Below are 18,119 nucleotides of genomic sequence, written 5' to 3' on the forward strand. Positions count from 1 at the left end.
GTTTGTTTTAATGAAGAAAACACAAGTCTGAAAAGGAGTATTGTAGTGTTTGATTTCTAAACTAATTATAATGAAACATACTAGTCTTATAACACTGAAAGAACTGATCCTGGTTTTGATCTCACCAAAATGAAGAGAGAAAAAAGTTGCATGTGAACCTTAAATTAATGGTTGTTCTTTGGATGTGTGTGTGTGTGTGTGTGTGTGTGTGTGTGTGTGTGTTGGCTTGGTTTCCTTTGTTCCAGGACAAAGTTTTACTATGCAACTCTAGCTGTCCTAAAACTCACTCTATAGACCAGGCTAGCCTCAAATTCACTGAGATCTATCTGCCTCTGCCTCTCCAGTGCTGGGATTAAGTGTGCCACCTGGCCTTGCTATGTGGTTTACTTTTGTCGCTTTGTTGCGTTTTGTTTTGTTTTTGGTTTTTTGTTTGTTTGTTTGTTTGTTTGTTTTTGTTTTTTGGTATTTTTTTTGAAACAAGATCTCACTGTTATTCACAGTGATGTTCCTGCCTCAGCCTCCCCAGTGCTCAGATTACAGGTATGTGCCACTGTGTCTAGCTGCTAATTGGGATATTTTTACAAAGTGATGTTCTCTTTATTATCCACAGATCTGGAAGAGTACCAACTCCAGATGTAGAAGGAAGATTTTACTGAATGTCTACTAAGTATCCCAACACATGTTCAACAGTGGCCTGCAGCCATTCACCAAAGCGTGTTCCTTCCTCTGAGGGCTTCCACACAACTCCACCATGAATAAGTTATTGTCAACCTCTGAATACAGATGAGGAAAAAAATAGGGCTTCCAGATGTCAAGCAACATCTCCAAGATATATAATTATCAGAGCACAAAGCAGGGATTCAAACCTAGGCTCTGCTTCTCAAAGTACCACTTTCAAATAGACAGGAATAAATGGGACTTGAATGTTTACAGCCTAGAGAGTTGCAATGCCAAGGGCTGAGGATTACATCCTGATATTATGCAACCAAGTCTTTAGGTCAGGAATGTCTGATCATTTTAACAATATGATTTGGGGCCCTAAAAAGTTTCCCAAGAATCATATTGGAAACCTTTATGGCTTGTATCAGAGTGAGAGTATGTATACTATATAGCACTCAAAGCAATGTGTTTGTAGGCTTTGTGCTTTTGTTTTATGGATTAAAACAAACAAACAAAACCAAAAAAGTTGGTTGCTTCCAAGGTGTCCCTTTATATTTGATAAATAAATAAATGTTCCAAATAAATGTTTTTCCCCCTCTCATAAAAAGCTAGGCTGCAAAATATGGTCTCACTGGATGGTAGACATTTTCTCTTAATGTTCACTCTGTTTCAGCTGCTTCGAATACCAGCCTGGGGCCCTCTGGCAGTGGGAGAAGGGGAAGGAGGGTGTTGAGTATCTAACTACAGTCCTCAATGCTCTGAGGATAAAATTTCTTATGAAACCTGGCAGCCTTTTTGTTCTTCACCCTTTTTAACACACACTCAGGTCTCTCCGTCTAGCCAGACCTGCTGTGGTCACGACTGAACTGGGCTAAATTTATGCCACTGAAAACTCCCATTGAAGTAGCTCCACGGCACAGTTGGTGGGAGTTGTGTGTATGTAAGCACAGAAGATCTTGTCCTGCCAAGTGTAATAGCATCTCTGCCCTTGGAGATTATGGGTATGATATGGGCAAGCGTAATGGATAGGGCTGTCTGTGTACAAATTTCAAATGACTTGCTACACCCCTTTCAGATGGCTGCTGTCAAAAGTATTAGCACGTTACACATACAACAACTGCAGATCATCTTACTTGTGGCCTCTGCTCTCACAGAAAAGCTCCTCCCCTTTCGTGCAGCAGGTGAGTGCATCGGAGGCACTTACTGAACACACACCAAAGAACAAAGGCTATTGACTTTCATTCTTTGGGCTCTCCTATACTAATATGGAAATGGGGAAATATCCAACCTATCTAAATCAGCATGGACAGTTCAAAGAGGATCACTTGTAAAAAAAAAAATGTCTTTAAAGGACTGCAATTTCTAGCCTCATGAGAACTTGATTTAACATAGAGCGGTGAAACAAAGGGGAAAATCATACAGCCATGTACTTACTCAGGGACTCCCTGTGTCGGGGCTTCAGTGTTGGTGTTTGTGGAAAGACTGTGTAGAGACATTCCCGTGGTAGATGACAATGCTGAAAACAGTTTTCTTAGAAGCATGTGTTCTTGAATTAGTCTTCCTACAACCAGGAAATTCATAGAAGTTTAAGCAAAATGAAGATCTATGAAATACAAGCATTTTCATTCGGCTCTCTTTTGTATTAAAAATGCTTAAATTGTTAGTTTGGTTTTTTTTTCTCAGCTTGCTGTGGGCACAGCTTCAGCAGAATGTGTCCTCCTTCTCAGAATTTAGACTAGACTTGCATGTGGGACTTTTCTGGTTTCCTCAGTCTAATGGAAACACAGTAGGATCGCTTTGGACTTGATTTGGGATTGGGGCTGTAGCATGTATGAGGCCCTACTGGTACTCTCTCGAAGAAAATATGATCACCATTGAGGTGGTCTTAATGTTCAATACTCTTCTCCATTCATGACCAAGATTACATCTTTACTGTTACTTTTTTTTCCTCTTGTGTCGGGTGGGGGGGCCATCTGCACATGTGCCATGGTCCATGTGTGGAGATTCTAAAACAACCCATGGGAATCTATTCTCTCCTTTTACCATGTTGGTTTCAGGGAGCAAACTCAACTCACTAGGCTTGACAGAAAAAAACCTTTACCCTACCAAGCTGTCTCTCTGGCCAAAGATGTCTTGGTTTGTAATATTGAATATTTGTTATGGTTAGAAGCTACAGAGTTGATTATATTACCTGCTGCTACCCCTATGGAAATGCATTCATTCAAAAACTCAGCATAATGACAGCAAATGCATTTCTTTATCTTTCAGAAGATAGAGTTATAAACAAGGCATTGCCTTTCTTTTCCAAACCAGTCTCAATCTATCTTATCTTTATAATAAATAATATATGTGCTGTCTCAAGCTCTAATGTGCTTTGCATGTGTTCTTTCATTTAATCATAATAATAATGTCATAAAGGCAGCATGAGGTAATTCTACTATGTTACCACTTTACAGGTTAGAAACTGAGGCACAAATAAATTAAGATGCCTACATGCATGGCATATAGGCAGGCACAGGATTTGAGTAGAAGTAAATCTCACGTTGGAGACCATTCTATCAGCTACTACTTATGAGCTGACAGAATAAGTATACATTTATTTTTGCCATAATAACCTCAGAAGCTCCAGAATTCCTAATGTGGTCAAAATTTAGTTCAGCAATTGAGTAAAACCACAGAGGAAAAAATTAGTGCTAGTCAGTCTATAAAGCAGCAAAAGTTGATAGCGATAGATTTCAAAAGCTCCCAAAAACCCAAAGCAAACTGAAATTTAATGGGGATAAACATGAAACATTCTTAAAAGTATTAAATCCCCCTGTACATACCCAGGATGATTGACATCTGACTCTAGGATATAGGGCTTCTTCCACATGAGGGGTTCTGTTTAAAGCCAGTAACAGGACACTGTCCATGACAGTCACAGAAGCTGAGTATTTTATTTGTTTCAAGAGACCTTTTAAGACACTCTGGCAAAGCAGGCCAACTCAGGGAAGCAATAGTCCTTGTCCTATGAGGGAATCCAGAAACTGGATCCAGTAAAACAAAAACAGTGGGTTAAGAAGTGTATCCCGTTATCTTTAAGTACTGAAAATTTTTCTTTTATGGTAAAAGTGATGCCTCTGAGGACAGAATCCAACCCAGTATGATTTCTGTTCCCATTCACAATCAAAGCCATCATTAAACAAACCTTTCTAAGAATAGGGCCTGTGGGGAAATAAGCCTTCTCCTCTACCTGGCGGACTTGGTCCAGGCCTTCACACATGTATGTTACCTGCTTAGAATCTGCAATTTACAAAATCTACCTTCATCCTTGAACAGCTCTCCATCCTGAGAACACTGGCTTCAGCAGGAACCGGAAACAATGTTCCCCCGGTGACTCCTCCCACAGGTAGGTGTCCACATGTTCTTGATTGTTACAGAACCTTAAATGCAAACAAAAGCATTACTTAAAGGTTATCTGGTTTACAGGTAATGGAAGGTCATTATGCCAAATAAGCATGCAGAACTGTAGGTCGTATCTCTAGTATCACAAGGAATTCCTGCGCATAAGCACTTTGATCAGATCTGCGTATCGCCACACAACTCGGTCCTAACCTTATTCTAGGAAATTGGTCTGGTCCCCAGTGGTCATCCTATCATTTAGCTGAGAGCTTACTATAATTTCTAAGTTAATTTGGAAGCTAATTGTGAATGTCAGGGGCTCTGACCTTGTTTTTTAAAAAAATCGTCAATTGTTGAGATAAGCCAGGATCAGAAAATTCCAACATGGAGGAAGTTGGGATTTTGTGAGCAGTTGTACATCGAATGAGAGTGCCACTTTCTTAGTTGACTTCAATGTCGACGGGTGATGGGATCAAAATGCCTCAGAGTCCATGCCACAGCTTCAGTCTAAGTTCCTTAGTTCAGAATTTATTTTTATGGTTTTTAATTGTGTTTACACATGTATGTCTTTGTGAGGATATGTGCATTTGTGTGCAAGTGCCTGCGGAGGTTAAAGGCATTGTAGACTCTTGGAACTGCAGTTACAGGCAGTTGTGAGTGCATGAGTGCTGGGAACTAAACTTGGGTCAGAAAGTGCAAGATGCAGAGCAAGAATCTCTCATTTGGTAAACTATCTCTCCAGTTTTTCATCTAAGTCCATCTTTAACGAATTTCGTAGAGCTGGGGAGATGGTTCAGCAGATAAAATTGCTAGCCATGCAAGTGTCACTATCTCATTTCAATTCCCGAATCAAAAGCTGTGTGCATATGACTGTAAGCCAAACACTCTTGCTGGGAGACGGAAAGCAGAGACAGAAGAATCACCCAGAAACCATGTAGCCAATGGGGGATGATGTAGTAACAGAAGCAAGAGAAGCTGACTCAGTGAGGTGGAAAGAGAGAGCTTATCCAAAAAGTTCCCTCTCCTCTGACTTACACATTCTCTATCTCTATCTGTCTCTGTCTCTGCCTGTTTCTCTCTCTCTCTCTCTCTTTCTCTCTCTCTCTCTCTCTCTCTCTCTCTCTCTCTCTCTCTCTGTCACACACACACATACACACACACACACAATTTGAGACAGGGTCACACTCTGTAGCCATTGCTAGCCTTGAACTTGTTGTGTAAACTACACAGGCTTTGAAATCACAGAGATCTGCCTGCCTCTGTCTCCAAAATGCTGGGATTGAAGGTATGCACCACCATGCCTGGAACACAAAATAAATGTTTTAAATATCAGCAGAAAAGCTACAGATTTGTGAAAAGACCGGGGGTGAGTAGGGGGAGGAGAGAGAGAGAAAAAGAGAGACAGAGAGACAGAGACAGAAAGACACAAAGAGACACAGAGAGAGAGAAATTTAGAAAAAAGAATCCAGCCTCTGCCTGTGGTTATTTGTGTGGTCTGGTTTAAAAATTCTACATGCAGGCATTTTGACCACAGGTGACGCTTTCTGTCTCCTCAGCCCTGCTACAGTTGGCAGGCCTGCTCTTCCCAGATGGATACCTACTATTCTTCACGCTTCTTCACCTCTGCACACATTTCAACAAGCAAGGTCAAACCACTAGCCTCAGGATTACATTAAGAAAAGGTAAGTACCTTCAAACAATTTTGAAATTATCAAAGTTCTGAAAAATGAGTACAGTTCATCCTCTGAAGGGGGAGGAGCCTGCATCTCAATCTCACACAGTTTAACCACTGTCAGCTTCAGAGTTTAGACCAACTGTTCTGGACGGTTCTATTCTGGTCAGGATACCTGTGTTTGCCAGGCACTGTGGTGTGCACCCTTAGTCTGAGCACGTGGGAGGTAGAATCAGGCCTAGCTCTGTGAGTTCAAGTCTTCATGGCCTATAGAGCAAGTTCTAGGCAAGCCAGTGACACATAGTGAGGATAAGATCTTGTCTCAGAAAAAAAAAATGTAAAAACAATAAAAAACTAAATCTTCGTATTTGTCATGTATTTTAAAAAACACTCACATCAGCACGGTTTGCATGGTGGTGGCCTCTCTATGTCCCCTTGGTCACTGATTGACCTGTAACATATTCAGAAGCAAAGTTAAATGGAAGCATTGTAGTAATTAAGCAGATGTCAGGGAAATGGTCCTTCCTAATCACTTTTGAGGAGCATCCACCTGAATAACTACATCATGACACAAAGCTCACAATCAGACTCTCTTCTGAATGATGAAAACCCCAGTGTCTTCACTGCAGGGGGACCTCTGTGTCAACTCCTTTACCTGGAACACAATGTTCTGGGTCCCACTTGCTTGGATGTTTCAGGCAAGTGACAACAGGGCTTTTTATCTGCCTTTCTCTGGCTCGGACACACAGGTCAAGAGGGAAGTCAACGTTAGGTTGAAATTCCTTGCCTTTTACAGTCTCTTGCTTGTGGAGCAGAGCCAAAGGGCCCTGGGCTACAAAGTGTAAACAGATCACTGTGGCCTCCTAATCGGGGTAATTGCTCCCAAATGCAGTTGCCCCTTTCCAGATAGAAGATTTCCATGCTTTTTAAGGAATCCGGAATTTGGCCTCAATTGGCAGAAAACAGTTGGAGTGTTAATTCAACCTTTCCACCAGCACTACGATCCCTGGAAACAGCCGGGCGAAGACGCAGGTGGTTGAGGGGGACTTCATGCAGACTCCACTTTCTTTTCTTACGGTCACTCACCTTTCTCACGTTGTCCTCCAATCCCAGCAGGCAGAAGTGTGTGTTGAATCTACACAAACAGTTTTTGCCTAAGCTATGCAGACTAAACGATACCGCAAGACAACAGGCAGGTTTCAGAGCAACCCCGAACTCCAGCCCAGCATAATACACGGTTAGCAGTGCGTACCATCCTGACCTGGGCTTTAACCAGTTGTTCTGTGACGTCATTTTCAGGTTACAACTGTGCCCTTTGCGCTGTGTGAGGAAGACAGTGAGGTGTTCTGGGAAATGACCGGGAAGGACTCTTTAGTGATTTGGGCTGTCTGGTGGAGAGCTGGGTCTTTAACCTCTGAGCCCTGTCTCCATATCTGCAGAGATAATTAGATACACCTTGCAAATTCAGTGTGACATTAAGTGAGATAAAAGACACTGGCCAGAAAAGATATAAGGGCACTTCACATATGAGAGAATGCATTTTGAAAACCACATTTGGTAAGCGAGCTAAAGCTGCAACCTATACAGCACAAGGGACGAAATGTCTTTATTTTTTTTTTTATTTATTTATTTATTTTTTTTGGTTTTTCGAGACAGGGTCTCTCTGTGTAGTCCTGGCTACGAAATGTCTTTATAATGGGAAATCTTTAGCTTAAACTTCAGTAGAAAAACAAAAAAAGAAAAAAAAACGTACAGCTTTCTTTGTGACAAAAGGCAGTAACATCTCAGAGCGTCTTTAATTTGTTTGTTTGCTTGTTTGTTTGTTTGCTTGTTTTTTTTTTTCTTTTTTCCCCTCTTAGGCCTTCCTTCCTGCTTCTTCAAAAGTTCCCTGGTCACATTTTCTTCTGAATATCGGCAGAGTGTGTAGCCAAACTCTGTTAAATATTGTTTAGACAGTCTGCCTGTTCTCTCCTTCTGATCTTTCCTTCCAAGTAAATGCTTTTTAAGATGGTTGTCTTTAAACACCATTCCATTTTTCAGTTCTCTCTCTCTCTCTCTCTCTCTCTCTCTCTCTCTCTTTTCCTCCCTCCCTTCCTTCCCCTTCCTCTCTCCCTCAACATCTCAACATCTCTCTCTCTCTAATCACGTGTCTAACTAATCCAGCTTGCCAGGTGGAAGATCAGAGGTTCATGGGAGGACTGAGAAGCCAAGTCTTTCTGACCTGAGGGATCAGAAGATGAGATAGGATACCATCTCCTTACTACGGTTTCCTTTCCTGCCCCCCCCCAATTCTTCTCAGTACTTCCTACTTCCTTTGGTTGTCCAGAAATGGGGAGTTAATTCTTTCAACATAGTCCATAGCATTTTGTTTGCAAACACCACAATTACATTTTATTTTGACAAGCAGTCTAGCACTGGACATAGCACTGAGAGACAAAGTGGGACATGCTGAATTAGGTCATTTTTATAAGCAGTGTGCTCATGAACGGCTTGTATAGCATCCCTGTGCTCTAGCACTTCCATCCAAGGAGTGGAAAGAGTAATGCCTGCCTGACAGCATGGTGAGAAACCGAGTTACCTTAATGCACAGCTTAGCAAAGGCCCTTTGCTTATTAAGTACCCCAGAGATGGTACTCAATAATTTGTCATCCATGTTCCTCTGGGGACTGGAGGTTTCGCTCCATGGCAGAACAATCACCCAAGCATGCGCCAAGTCCTGAGTTCAAAAACAAAATGACAGGCGTATTTGGCAACCTAAAGATTACGACTTCCTCTCTGGATGTTCCTCTTGGGCTGTTCCCACGTCCATCACCGGAAGTCTCTTTATGTATACCTTTCTTCTCGCCATCTCCCAGTGAATTTCAAGGAAGACAAAAATAAGACAAAGACATTCCCCAAACACTTTCCAGTTCTGCCTAACCTATCTTCTAGACATCATCAGCTAAAGCGGCCTCAAAGTTTCGTCATGAACCCAGACATCAACCGCAGCTAACCCCCCATGTTACCGAGTGGAGGCGTGGATGGGAGAAGCCCGCTTGAGTTTTAATGGCCTTCTTTTCCACTTTCAAACGTCCAAACAGTAACAATTTGTGGTTCCATATGGGTATTCAGTTGGTCTGGATCCTACTATGAGTTTTTCATTTGAAGGAACTCACATTTCATGTTTCCAATCCTTACGTTTAGAGCATGGCGGCTATCTTTATCTCTGTTGACTAAAAAAAATACCTTAAGTGAAATATGAGGGGTGCTTTGTGTACACAAGCTACAGTGTGCAGAATGCTCATCTCCTTGTCTCAATAGTAAATATAACACCAGTTTTACTATTCCGAAAGCATAGTATAGAGCATATGTTTCAATGAGTCACTACTGCTGGAGAACATCTCCTTTTATTTACAATTGCATTTTTTTTTTTTGCCATGGCATTCCAAGTTGACTAGAGGATAATTTGTAATTTGTCTAATTCTCTCACCCTTTGAAGTTCCACAGCAAATCACTGCTTACCCCAGGTTCTGTTAAACTATGACTTCAAAATCAAATGCGTATGAGTTATTCTTTCTTTGCTTTTTACATCTTATCCCCCTAGACTTTAAGTTAGCAAATATCCTCCAATCATATGCTAGATGATTGGGAATATTTATAGGTAAATCCTTTACATCAGAATGATAGGTTCACAGTTCCGAGTTGGTGAGCTTCTGCACGGAGACAGCACGCTGACCATTACATAAAGACAGCTTCTTGTATACTGATGAGCAAGAAACAAGCTGGGAGAAATCTCCACCTCTTCTGTCTATAAACAGAGGAGAGGCCTACTTCCAACTTTTGCTGTATTATATGATAAACTAATCTTAAATGACACATATAAAGCTTTAGGACATCAAAGAGCCCTGAAAAGATTATTTTCCTAAAACACAAGTTTGAGTCTTGAAGTTAAATAGAAGCTTTGCTGCTAAATTACACTGAAGATCTCTCTTTCTTGAATCAAACAAAGTTATTCTGGGATAATTCTTTTCTTAAGAAATGTGCACTATGTAAAGAACCTAGCCCCTTAAATACTACTGGTACCTTTTCAGAAACTGACTATATTTCATACTATTTAAAAATTAAAAACTGAAAACACAAAAGTCACGGGCTCTTTCTTCTTCTGATCTATAGTCCCAAACTACTGTTCATAAAAATAAACTTTACAATGTCTTTGAGGATCCCAAAGAACTCTAGTCAAGATTTTTTTTGGCTCAAAAAGAAAGCGGTTTTGATATTCAAAAATTTGGCTTCTCTTAGTCAATCCCCAGAAGGGGAAAAAACTCAGCTAATCTTAGTAAGATGGTAAATTTGAAGGGATCTGGTCTTCTAGCATGATCTTTGGTCATATTTTAAAATACGATCAAAACAGTAAAGACTGGGAAAAGACATTGAAAGCTCAAAAATAACTCATAAAAGTTGACTCTCTCTTTAAGGAGCTTTTCTGTGTCCAAATTAGACACTGACTAGAATCTTGGTGGAAAATAGCTGCAGCCTTTCTTTTGGAATTTTCTTCTGACTGGCTATCAAAAATGTGCATGTAGCATACCAGGCTACCAGGTCATTAAACACAAGATTGAATGTCAAGGGTTTTTTTTTTTTTTTTGCTAGTCTCTAGGTGTGATTCTGGAGAACAAACCAGTTGAGAGGGGCCATTAACTAACAGAGCAGGGAAAAGACCCATGCAACACACAGGCCCACATGCACGACTCTGCAGGCACACGGTGGTATGCACAAAACCAACTGGGCTCTCTTCTAGGTCCTTGATAACTCAGGCATATTGCGAGCTTTGGAAAGAATTTTAATCTACATGGTTTGAAAATAGAGGCCTTTTAAATATGCTGCATACAATGTGTGATGGTCATCACTAAGACGCTGCTCTATTATCCTTTTCCATTTGGAATGAATGAGGCTAATTAATTTCAGCCCATACTGGATGAGGTCAGCACCATACGAGGGGTGCGTGCTAGACATTGCTAATCTCTTTCAGCTGAGAGTGATGAATTAAAGATGAAGCATGCCTTTGCAGGCCTAATTTAGAATGTATATCAAAAAAAAACCTACAGCAAATAATACTATCCCCACTACAAAGGAAAACTTGTTCTCTCAGGCTCCCGGACTTGTGTTGATTTTAAAGACATTTTTGGTCCTCTTTGGACTTCCAGCTGTGGATGGGTGAAGCATCGCAAGGAAATCAAGCCATGTCTCACACACAGCCATGGGGACAAAAGGTGGGATTAAAGGGAAGAAAGAAAGGAAATAAAAACAAAATACAACAATCAGGTTTTGATCCCTTGTGTATTAAAATTCCACTTACATATTAGGCACCAGCACTCCCCACCCCCCCCTTTTTTTTTTTTTTTTTTCAGAACTACAAATTAGGAATACCTGTATCAAATCCTGGCCACCCAGCTCTGTTGAGTAATGCACTAAATGAGGAGACTGCCTTTTTAAAAAAAGCAGATATCCTAATGAGGCTTATTAGGTTTTTCCATGTCTCAATTTTGAGAGTCAATAGAGATTGACCAGGTAGATAATGCGATACCTTTTATTAAGCCAAGAAAGAAATTGTAATGCAGACGCCTCCAGGCCAACATGTTCTTATGAAAGTTAATGCTAAGCCAACTTCCGAGTTGTGAAAAGGGAGGTACTCACTTCTAAAAGCCGAAGAGGAGAAAGAATTAGTCATGATTTCTCAAAGGTGACTATTACAAGTCCCTAAGGGGAGAAAGGAAAGAATTTTAACCCAGAGATTGGCAAGGAAAAAAAAAAAGGTGTCTGGATATGTTGTGAATGAGAATCACTGACAGATTACTCGATGCTTTGGGGTTTCTAACTGGTGGCCAGGCCAGCTCCTGACTTTAGATCCCAGTAGCTCTCATTAAAACAAGACGCTTCAAATTACATCCAATCTACAGCCCGAATCAATCTTTCATCCCTTTAATTGCTTCTGAAAATATTTATATCTCTTAATAATGCACATTTTGTCTTGTAACTTCTGATTAAACCCAGACGGCTTCCCCAAAGCAAGCAATGACCAAGCAGAGATGACGTGGGACTGGGAAAAAGGGAAGATTTAAAAGATACACTTTCCTTGCTGGGGAACTATCAGAGGACAGTAGCAGAAATACCAATTGGATGGTGTCTTTTTGAGATCGAATAGAAATTAGAGATTATTTTTACTTGCTTATTTGCTTTTAGACACAGAGTCTCAGGTAGCCCAGGTTGGCTAGGAGCTTGCAAGAGAGCTGAGGATGTGACCTTGAACTGCTAATCTGTCCTTCTCTACCTCCTGAGAACTAGGATTGCAGGAATGTTCTGCCACACCTTGTTGACAAAGCATTCTTACTGTGGAATTCCTTACCAAAGCTCCAGCTCTCTGGCTGGTTAGCTTTATATGTTTTACAAGAAATGATTGAGACAGAGACTTAGAAAATGTTTTCTTATTACAATCAGTAACAACTTACACAAAGTATCACATCACACACACACACACACACACACACACACACACACATTATCATGCAGAAATAACCAGGGGTCCAGGGGTACTGGTTGAAGAGGAAGCATAGTGGGAAATGGTATTTTCAGAGACATATTGATTCGTGGTTTGGGGACCAAGAGAAAAGGGGTTTGTGTCAGTGTTGTAAAACAATTAGCTGCGTAAATTCTCCCATGCCTCTCCAGACCTGGAGCATGCATGGGCTTTGGTCCATCCTCACAAAGAATGGAGGAATGACTATTCCATGCTCTTTAGAGGCAAAATAAATAGATAGATGATAGATAGATAGATAGATAGATAGATAGATAGATAGATAGATAGATGATAGATAGATAGATAGATAGATAGATAGATAGATGGATGGGCAGACGGACATATAGACAGACAGACAGACAGACAGACAGACAATACAAGCAGGACTTCTTATAGAGCTGAGCATTCTTACTGACAGTATCCAGGATGGCAAAGCTGCCCCTCTGGCCTAGGCCTGAGTATGTCTTGTAGCCACTCATCTCAGACATAGTTCCTGCTTCTTGGTTCCTCTCTTCTCTCTCACTTATGAGAAAAGTATTCCAAAACATCATAGTCTGGTACATTGGATCTAATCATCCCAATTTTGAGGAGAACAGTAAAGGTCAAGGTAATGGAGGCCATATACTGAGTAACTGGTGAAACCAGGCTTTATAGCCAGGACTCAGGGATAGGCAGTGAAGCTCAGGGGTAAATTCCTTTCTCTGCACTGTGAGGCCCTAGGGTTTGTCCCCTAGCACTGCGTGTGAACTACATAAATAAATAGTAAGTAAAGACAAAGAAACCCACCCACAAACTCTTCTGCCCTGCCTCAGAATCTAAGATATTTGCATATTTGGATGAGAATGGCGATGTCTTAGTCTCACTCAGAGAATTCAAGGCTTCTTACAATTAAAAACCAGGACCTAGGATAGGCTACCATAAGGACATTAGCACTCAAACTTCTCGAGTGTCCCCAGTGTTTCAGAAATGTTTTAGACAAGTCCTAAAATCCAGACGTCTCATTTTGTTCTCTGGGATTATTGAAATAATAGCAGTATCTATCAAAGAGGAAAGTTGTGTCGAGATTAGGTAGCATGTTACTGTTCATGTTGTAGTCTGTATTAGATGTTAGCTGTAAATAGCATTGTCACCATCTTTGATCTCAAGTTACATAATGACTCAGAGTGAAAAAACTCCCCAGTGAAAACTAAAAGACACAGAGGGCATAGTTTCTAATTCTGTTTCCATTGATGCCCCCCCAACTTTAAACAACCCAGCCTCAGTTTACTCATCAGCAAAATGGAAACTTAAAAAATCTACCTGTATGGAATTTCAGTAGAAATGTAGACATGAAATGAACCCTGCATGGGAAGCTCTTCTGTGATAGGAAGGGCCCTACAAAATACAGCAGTTGGTGATTTTATTAAAACATAATGAGCCCAAGGTTGGAAACACTCTAGATGCTCAGAATTAATAAATAATAAAAGGACATAATGACTTTGTCTTGCTTCTCAAATAAATCACCTTAAAAATGAGACGTGGAGGATGGGCGTGGTGGTTCCCGGCCTTGAATCACAGCAGTGGCAAGACAGAGTCAGGAGGGTCTCTGAGTTGCAGGCCATCCAGGACCACATAGTGACAAAGTGAGATGGTGTTTAAGAAGCGTGGTGACAGGGATGCAGGGGTGGGGACTGAGTTTAGCTCAGTCATACACTACACGAGTAGTGCAATAGAGGTCTCGACATATCCCCCAACTGAGCTACATGTGGTATCATTAAGCCATTAAAAACCTGTGCATGTTTATCTCTCACCATAATCCATTTAATCTTGTTCTTCTGTTATCTACCTAAACTCAAAATTCTCATAATTTCATTACAGGAGATCGTTAGATAACTGTGCAGTCACAGGGTTTACTACGACAAAATCCACTTTCGTTTTTCTTTTCCATTGGGGGCGGGGAGCAGAATCTAAAAAGTCAAAGAGAACACATTTGCCGAAATATTAAATAATGATTTCCAAGAAGCCTTCATACTCATTAAAATGCTGTCAAACTTCGCAGTCTGACCAGATGTCCGTTTGTGTGTGAACTTTAAAAATATATTCATTATTGAGCTATAATTCAGCATAAGCCAAGGAAGAAGCACCTAGGGCCGGGGTGGTGGGGGGGTGTTGTTTTGTGAGTGAGATTATTAACGAGTCGGGGCTTAAAGGTATACGTCTATTTTAAAAAGAAATTTTCTGATCGCAGATAACTTCTCAATTTGATTTAGTGTCGAACGGTAGCGATGGGGTTGATAAGTGAGCATTCATCGGTAATTCATCTTGGGCTTGTGGAAAGTTACAGCCAAGCAGTGCTTTCCCAACAGTGACAAGCTCTATTAATCTTCTTCAGACACATTTCAATAGGTGTTCCCATCTGTGGCCGACATCTAAACGCTCTGGCATCTCTGGCGACTCGAAGACACCTTCATTTCAACTTACACTGGTGAAAATGTGATACTAGATTGTACTCTATTTTTTAACCTAATTCTCTCTATATATTCAATTAGCCTTTCTTGCCTGAATTTCCTGCTCATGTGTAACGTCATTTCTCAGGGAGAACTCTACAAGATTTTGTTTTTTTTTTTTTTTTCTCCTCAGGGATACACAGTCTCCCCCACAAGGTTAGCAACCAACAACTTTTTTTTTCTTTTTTACAAATTAAAATTGCATAGATTCAGTTCTGACAGCCATTGATTGGACTCTGATTGTGTCTGTCCTTAGAAAGTGGAAGCTACACAAATAAAGATCGGCCGTGCATTGAGAGGGGTGAGAGAAAGGGGGGAGGCTATACACTCTATTTGTATTCAGATTTCAAATGCAATTTATTATTGTGAACTATGATGTTAAATTTCATGTGGGAGGGGGCGGGAGTCTGGAATGAGGAGAGACCACTAGGAAAAAGGAGTGGGAACTATCATGTTTTCCCAAGATGGTCAGTCCTTAGATTGGAATTTCTTTCCTATCCTTCTGAGTCTGTTGAAAGAACACCCTTTAAACTGGGTGAAAAAAATCACTTTAGGGTACACCATTTTACTTAAATTGCTTTGACTCTTCCAGCAGCATCCTGTGGCTACCTGCAAGTTCAGTGTATGAGTGAAGTGTGGAGTGGGGGGTGGGGAGGGGTGCTTGACTTTGGAGGATACCTAAGTGTTTTCTAGAACCACTTTCTACTTCATAATAGATTTGGTCTCACAGAGAAAGTGAATTTGAATGGTATTTTTTTTTTCCTCCTGTACTTTAGAAATCCTTCAGAAGTGAAAAGTCTGTATATTCTCATTTTGGGAAAGCTAAGATACATCTGCATAATTGGAGAATTTTTTTTTCAGCTTCACAGAAGCATGTGGTCATAGGAAGTTGTGAGCTGTCTGTGTACATGCACAAATATGCATGGCTGCCTGTGTTACTTGTGTGTATGCATATGTAAAATATGAATTCTCAAAAGTGTCCCCCTCCCTTGAACAAACTTTTTTTTTTTTGCAATGATCACTTAAGGTTTTAGAGATCCCAATAACCTCATCGTAGGTGGTTAGCTTAAATGTGTCGTGCTAATAACTTGTCCAAGAGAAATTAAATCCTTATATGTCAAAAGCACTCTGCAGTGAATTATCTACAAGACAAGTGCTTATTGAATAAATGTTGGGACCAATTTAATTTTAAAGTGAGTGGCTGTATGTTTCAGAGATAAAAGGACTCAAACCCGTAACTGTTGCAGCAGTACACACAACTTGTCTATCTCCGTTACTGTCTCTCAACTTAAAATATGGAACCTACCTCTCTCTCTCTCTCTCTCTCTCTCTCTCTCTCTCTCTCTCTCTCTCTCTCTCTCTCTCTCTCTCTCGTTGTGGTTCTGAAGAGCAAAGGGAGAGATAGAACACGGCTGGCATTCAGCCTAAAGAGAAATCATTGAAACAAATTAATCCTATGCCGTTTAAATTGACATGGTAATCCATCATCAGAGAAGGCAAACCCTGAAAGCAATCTCGAATCTGCCCTGCTCTTTCACTGGCCCTGGAGGCACAAAGACAGATAGTGGTGGGGGGGGGGATGCATAGTCATAAAAGTTAGAAATGCCTGGAAAAGAATAAAATTGGTTCTATCAGCTCCTACTGTCCTGCTTCTTCAAACCTCCCTTGGAAACTTTCAACAGTTATTTTCTCAAGTTTGCGTCTAAGTGAGGGGTCCCTGTTTCCTCCTCCAGACTGGCCATTCCTGACTCAGGCTGGCCATTGCCTGGTGCCTTTGAAATCAGGAACTGAGAGGACTGGAAGTTATCCAGCTAGTTACACAGAAACTCTTCCTAAGTGTTAGGGGTCACTTTTGGAGGTAAGTGGGGAATAGGTTTTGTTTTGTTTGTTGTTGTTGGGTCCTGAGTGGTAAAGAATGGAAGAGAACCTTTCCTTTCGAGGCTTTCCCGTTATCACTTCACATTTTGCATTTGGTGAACGAGACGATATAGTAATTTCTTAAAAGAAAACCTTTCTGACATCCCTAAAAAAGTGAGGAGCTCAAACCTGTCCTGCCAATTCTCACTTTTTTTTTTTTTTAATTTTGGAGATATGGTTTTTGAAGCTCCTTTCACATCAGAAAATTCTACAATGGCATGCTGTCACAATTTGACTTTCAAGGCAGAAATTGCATAATGCAGAACTGTACCATATTGGTAAGTAGGTGAGATGAAACAAAACCTTATTAAAAATTCAATTGTGGGCAAGCATTGTGGGAGGGGTGGCCGAGAGGGGGACATTGAGGGGATGTAAAGTGAATAAGTTAAAACGATTAATTAAATTTAAAAAATTATTCAATTGTAAAAACAGTGTGCCTGTATTTCCAAGAGATTTAATTCTATGAGTTTCTGTTTGTTTGTTGTTTATTTGTTTTGGGAGGGTTTCTCTTTAGCTATCATACATAGTATTACTTTGTTTGTTTGTTTATTTTGCTTGAAGAAAAGAAGCTATAAACCTCTCATTACTGACTGGATATACAAGTCTGAATAAAAAAATTACTGAATATTTTTAATTATTTAATATATTTTATATAAAATATAATTTATATGATTATATACATAAATATATTGTTGATTTAGTTATTAATAAAATAAAATAAATTATTAATTAAAGTAAATAATATAATTTAGACAATTATTTAATATAAATAATACTTAATAATGTTTTTACTTCTATAAGCAGGACCATTGGAAACATTTTTAATTTCAAACATTTATTTTGTTAACAAATAACACAGTAACTGAAGATAAAAGGCCATCTGCTTTATTATCAGAAGCAATAGGGCAGATGTACATAAACTCAAACCATGTCTGAAATGTGCCCTATTTTAATGTATCTAGGATAGAGTTGCTTCAATTTTATGCAAAACTATTTTGTGTTACTGAGACCTCAAAGCAAACATCATATCTCTTGTCTATAATTAGAAACTTTATTCACTTTATTCTTTAAAGGGTCTCGACAATTCTGATCTTTAAAGTACATAAGAATAAAAGACATTTGCAGAGTAAATAGGGATAGCCCATGGCTTTCCTATTATACATTCATCCATACCACATCAGTATCAATTTTAAGACTTGTTTAGAAAGAAGTAGGGGCTGGAGAGATGGCTCAGTTGTTAAAAAAAAAAAAACAACAAAAAAAAACTTGCCGCTTTTGCAGAGGATCAGAGTTCGATTCCCAGCACCCAAGTTGAGTTGTTCACAACTTCCTATAATTCTGGTTCCAAGGTACTGGATCCCCTCTTACAGCTTCTGCAGGCACTTACACACATGTGCACAAAAATACATACATACATACATACATACATACATACATACATACATACATA

At 40.0% G+C, this 18,119-nt stretch overlaps 1 long non-coding RNA gene across 1 annotated transcript in view; it reads left to right on the forward strand.

Annotated features, from left to right (window-relative positions):
- Positions 1-16,870: 16,870 nt before the first annotated feature.
- Positions 16,871-18,119, forward strand: part of LOC114628727 — a 3,473-nt gene continuing 2,224 nt past the window's right edge. The window contains exon 1 of the long non-coding RNA XR_003712526.1: positions 16,871-16,947. This is a non-coding gene — a long non-coding RNA (uncharacterized LOC114628727). The remainder of the gene's footprint in view (positions 16,948-18,119) is intronic.

Source organism: Grammomys surdaster, unplaced genomic scaffold, assembly GCF_004785775.1.
Source record: "Grammomys surdaster isolate TR1022 unplaced genomic scaffold, NIH_TR_1.0 271, whole genome shotgun sequence".
Taxonomy (NCBI): Eukaryota; Metazoa; Chordata; class Mammalia; order Rodentia; family Muridae; genus Grammomys; species Grammomys surdaster.